At 34.4% G+C, this 6,000-nt stretch overlaps 1 protein-coding gene across 1 annotated transcript in view; it reads right to left on the reverse strand.

The window, feature by feature from the left end:
- Positions 1-4,599, reverse strand: part of LOC131926502 (cysteine-rich secretory protein 1-like) — a 30,335-nt gene extending 25,736 nt beyond the window's left edge. Inside the window, exon 1 of the mRNA XM_059282005.1 lies at positions 4,394-4,599. The gene's annotated coding sequence lies outside the window, so the exon portion shown is untranslated. The remainder of the gene's footprint in view (positions 1-4,393) is intronic.
- Between the last annotated feature and the right edge of the window lie 1,401 nt (positions 4,600-6,000).

Below are 6,000 nucleotides of genomic sequence, written 5' to 3' on the forward strand. Positions count from 1 at the left end.
TATAAAATAAATTTAAAAAAAAATAATATAAAAAATAAGCCATGTAAAAATGGATATCACACAGAGAATTTGGATTGTGTTATCTTTGGAATTTTTAACTGCAGATAGATATTTGATTGTATAGGCAGCTAAATTAAACATTATATATATATACCTTGACTTCAAAATTTGCATCTAAGGGTATGTTGCTTTGGAATGGAGACTCTGCTTTTGTTTTCACAGAAAGCAAGAGGCTATGGGTTTGTTCTAGATTAAGATACATCAGGTTTGACCATCCAAGACCCCCTGAAAGGTCTCCAAAGACATGATGACCCAGATGATCCAACATCCAGAATGGTTTCAAGGCAACTGGCTCAGACAATACACCCTCACGGACTACCTCATAAGCTTAAAATTTTCTTTGTGTCCCCATAAGACACTGCACCCTCGTCCAGCAGGAAGTAGTATGAGAAGCTATGCCCACATTCCCAAATATACCAAGCTGGCTTTGGAGATGGAATTTGCTCACTCCTTCTCTAAATCCAAGCATACTGTTTAAAGAAAAGGTTAAGAGATTCTTCTGTCCCATATCAGAAGACCCCTCCTCTGGTGTGGGACGGAGAAAAAACAATATTTTTATTTAAAGCAGGTTAATTATAAATACAATGTCTTTCTAAAAGAAGAAAAGGGGATAGGATGTAGATATATAGGATATAGATATGATAGGATAAAAGGGTAAATTGTTGAACCTACTTTTAAAGAGCAACAATTTTTATGAAATATTTTACATTGGTATAGGTTTTAGTTTATTGATACAAGTTTAAACTTAATTTTTTATACTGTATATATATTTCTACTCTCATTTGAGGTATTATATTTATGTAACTCAAATTAAATTGTAATAGATAATTAAGAAATAGATTAATGATTAGTCATCTATGATAATCACACTTGTAGTCATGTTAGTTAAGTTTTCTAGGTACATATAGATATAATTCAGTTAAGTAGGTAATCCTCAAACACTTCAAAGACCTATGGAATATGGCATTTATAATATTTTTAAAAATTTAGACTTTCTGGACAGTGAGACATGTCTGCTCCTGGTAGCACCAATTTACTTCAGAGAGGAGGATGGGCGTTGAAGACACTCCATATGGAGTTTGTCTTCTTCTTGGCAAAAATAGCCATTTGGGCAAGAATCTGTTCTTGCCTGGACTGCTTGACCAACACGACATGCAGGACCCATAGGAAGATGACCACTGAACTTTGCATGGCAAAATGGTCCTTCAGGTTCCTGTTTTACAGAGGAAACTGCCAGACATTCTACAGGACACAGAGAGAAGTGACTGAGAGACTCTAGGCCTATGGGCTGAAGAGAGATGCCCCAACTTTACAAAGGAACTTTGAATGACTGTCCAGGCTGCCAGCTGTCTCAGTCTACTCTCACAAGACTCCCAAAAGTTGCTTGTGTCCTTCTCCCATTTCTCAGGTAATAGTATACCCTTCTGGGTTCTTTGATGTAGTTGAAGACAAGATAGTTATAAATTCCTTATTTATGATAAAAGATAAGTTAGATATGAAACTTTAGGCTCACAAATATAGGATATCTTCTTTCATTGTGCCAAATACAAATAGACTGGATATTATAAATAGACTAGATATTGTAACTGTAATTCTTGCTTGTTAAATGTTTTGTTATATGTAATTTTAATATGTTAAAGTTAAAATATTCCTTACTGAAAAAACATATAAGGGGAAGTGTTGTGGGATGTCCTGTATGCTGTAAATATATGTTGTTATGATTGATTGATACATAAAACGCTGATTGGCCGGTAGCCAGGAAGGAAGTATAGGCAAGACTGGCAGAGAAGAGAATTTGGGGAACAAGAGGGCAGAGTCAGAGTGATGCAGCCAGCCGCTGTGAGGAAAAGCATGATGTAAGACACCAGTAAGCCACAAGCCACATAGCAAGGTAAAGATTTATAGAAATGGGTTAATTTAAGATATAAGAACAGATAGCAAGAAGCCAAGAAGCCTGCCATGGCCATTCAGTTTATAAGTAAAAAAAAAAAAAAAAAAGGCAGAAAATGTTCCCAAACTCATTTGTGGGTTGTTTTTTGTTTTGTTTTGTTTTGTTTTTGGACTTTCCCAATCTTGGTCTTCATCTCCATCTCCACAGTTTAGTTAGAACATAATGTTCGGCCATTTCATCAATATTAATACTTCAAATGCATTGGTTTTATACTACTTTTTTCAATAAATTTACTCATCTCATTTCCTTTTCCAGACCATCTCAGACCATCAATATTTTGAGGGGATAAGGGAACAAGTCAATGAATCCTAAAACCACTATACAAATGATTTTATTTTTTAAGTAATAAAACTAAAGGAGAAAGTGGGGCTGTATCCACTCAACCAGAAACTGGACTTTGTCACACAGTTTCCTTAGCCAAATAACAGTCATACAGTCTCTTTAGCTAAATGGTGAGTGGTGCCATCATCTTCCCCTTTTTTATTTTTCAGTTGATCCATTTGAAATTTCACTGACAGTGTTTTGATGCTTCATGCTAGTCAATGAAAGATGACTGGAAAAAGAAAAATAATAAGTAAGAAAATAAAAATTATCAATGCCAAATTAATAAAAAAAAATGGCCAAACAATAGTGGAACCTATATATTTCCTAATAGCCTTAAGAAAAGAAGTTGAGACTTTTTCCACTTTAGAAGAATCAGTATGAGTTTTACATATATCAGAAATTTTTTCAGGTAGATTACAAAAATCCAAAGAAAAGTTTGAATAATCCCAAACTCCCTTAAGGTGAAGTTGAATCCTGTCCCAAGAATGTTCTGAAGCATTGTGTGATAAAGGAGTAACACAAATCCAGTGGAACTGTGAGTGACAGTCTATTGATAGTCTAACCTTAATATTTTGAATTTGATTTCATATATGAAGCACTGCTTCTTCCAAAGCATTAAGTCTTTCCTGAATACTTCTATACATGTGTTCCTGAATCATAAGGGCAATAGAAACAGTTTTTGATAATTGATTCACATGTTGAGCTGCATGAATTTGTCTAACCAAAGCAGCAGTAGAAAAAAACAAAACGAGCTGCAATAGCAATTAATGCAGTAACTCCTAAAGTTCCCTTATAATAGTTACCTCTGCAAAAAGAATGTACAACATTATTCATAACCTGTAAACCAGAATTAGCATACCAAGTTCCAGCATTATTAACAGGAAATAAGATATAACGTGATTGGCCTAATATAACAAAAGCCTCATCTGTTACATTAGAAGAAATACATTTGGGATCTTTCTCAATGGAACTCTGTTTATGCCCATGGGAGACCTTACTTGGAAGAGATGGGGATGGAGGATGGGTAGGGTGGGGAAGGCTGGGGGCGGGAAGTAGGAGGAGGGGGGATCTATGGTTGGTATGTAAAGATAACAGAAAATTTTGTAATAATAATAAAGAAAGAATACAATTAGAAAGAAAGCAATGCTTACACATTATTTTAAATGAACCATTGTTATTCTCAAAAATATATAAAGAACCAATGGATTCACTATGTAAATTGCACAAGGAGTTCCAACACATGCACCTCTTGAATATTTGTATCAAACATTACAGGATAACACCTGAGCAAAGGTTCCCTTGCTCTGTCACCTTCTCTAACTGCAGCAGCAAAACCTACAGGCTCCTTTTCAACTTTTGGTCTCTTTTTAGGTTCCTTTTGAAAAGGAGATGCTGAGTGGCCAATGCTCCTTAAAACTTTAATTTCCTCTTCCTCTCAGTCACTTTCTGTTTGAAAGGACTCTTCATTCTTCTTATATCTTTTCTCCTCATTACTAACCTCCTTTGCTAGTGGATCTCTAAATAAAAGAGGAGCAGTTTGACTTATTTTGAGGAGAGGTTTCTGTAGATTTTTTACATTTAGGTAAATCCCCAACTTCCATAGGCACCACAGCCTGCTTTATTAATGACCAATAAACTAAAACATCTACAGGCATGCCTGGTGGTCCAATGGATTAGTACCAAAAAATAATATCTTCACCTACTTTATCCCAATTATCAATATCTAGGGAGCCTTGATCAGGAAACCAAGGAAAAATCTCATGTACAAACTATAAAAACTCACAAACTTGATTGTCATCAACTTTTATTCTATTCTTTTTTAAAGAATGTTTAAAAAAATCAACAAAAAGCCTCCTTTCCTTAGACTCCACCTGTCCCATTGTACTAATTTTTCTTTTCTCTTACATACTCTCTTCAGCCCTATTCAATGACCAGGAGAATTTTATTAATTCTTTCTTATTAACCACTCTCACCCAGCCCATCTCTTTGACAGAGAGTCTGAAGCACCCTTGTGGGATTCTCACTACACCAGAAACACCTTATTAATACTTATCCTACTTCAAGTCTCCTGTTCAGGTGCCACTTATGCTGGGGACCAGCTGCAGCAGAGATCAGGACTGAAGAAGCGTGGATGGAGCAGGCAGTATAAATAACTTGTGCCAGACAGCAGTTGAATCTTTTCTGAGTCTCTAGGAATATTTTATTTGATACTGTGCTCAGGAGGCAGTGTATAAAAGAGAATATATGTCTGTCTCTTCTCAGGGACACAGAATTTATTTTTATATCCTACAATGATTACACCAGTCTATATTTGCACTTCAAAAAATATCAACTACGTGACTATTTTCCCATCATGAACCAAAATGTCCTTAAAAAGTCATAATCATAAAATTCAATGGTCACAGTTCCTTTGAGCAAGTACACAAAGTTTAACTAGGTGGGGGTTGAGAGGCCTTTAATGTTTCTTCATGATTACTCTTGCCAGACAATTAGGATCTAAAAGGCTAATTCTTAACCTACAATATACAAAACAAAATTTCTTATCAAATTATGTTAAAGTCTATTTTAAACCTTTATATATATCCTAATTTATACATCTATATAATTTCTGCAACATTCCTATCTTTCTTATTATAATCTTTTAATGATTAACTCATAATTTGAAGTCATATCCTTTTTCTTGACTCTTAGTTTTTATATTTTTATTTTATATCTATAAAAGCACTAATATATTCCCTACAAAATTAGCAGAAAATGTTCCCAAACTTATTTTTGAGGTTTTTTTTCTTTCCCAATCTTGATCTTCTTCTCTATTTCCATGGTGTAGTGGGAACATTCTGTTCAGCAATTTCATCAATATTAATACTTTCAAATGCGTAGGTTTTTTTTTTCAATAAATTTATTCAACACATTTCCTTTCCCAGAACATCTGAGACCATCAATATTTTGAGGGCAGGAGAGAACAAGTCAGTGAATCTTAAAACCACTACACAAATGATTTTATTTTTTAAGTAATGAAACTGAAGGAGGAAGTGGGGCTGTATCCACTCAACTGTTAATCTCAAAATACTTTACATTGATATAAATTTGGTTTATTGATATAAATTTAAGGTCAAGTCTGTTATACTGGATGTGTATTTCTACTCTTGTTTAAGGTATTATATTTATGCAATTTATTTAAAATTATAATGTATAATTAAGAAATAGGCATTAATTATTAGTCAACTATCATAATCAAACTTATGCTCTTGTTAGTTAAGTTTTCTAGATATACAAAGATATATTCTAATTAGGTAGGAAATCTTCAAACACTTCAAAGACCTACATAATATGGTATTTAAAATGTTTAAAAACTTAGACTTTTCTAGACAGCACAAATTACTTCAGAAAGGATGATGGGGAGATGGGACAGGGGGTGGGCTAGGGGGGAGGGGTAGCAGGAGGAGAGAGGACAGAGGAATCTGTGGCTGATATGTAAAATTAAATTAAATTATAAAATAAAAAAAGAAGAAACTCATTATAGAGTTTGCTTACAATGTGGAAAAGTCTAGATGTTTGGGCAAGGAACTGCTCTTGTCTGGACTGCTTGATGAACTGGACATGCAGGACCCATAGGAAGGTGACCAATGAACATTTGCCAAAACAAGGTGAGATGGTATTTCGGG

This window comes from Peromyscus eremicus, chromosome 16_21 (assembly GCF_949786415.1).
Source record: "Peromyscus eremicus chromosome 16_21, PerEre_H2_v1, whole genome shotgun sequence".
Classification (NCBI taxonomy): domain Eukaryota; kingdom Metazoa; phylum Chordata; class Mammalia; order Rodentia; family Cricetidae; genus Peromyscus; species Peromyscus eremicus.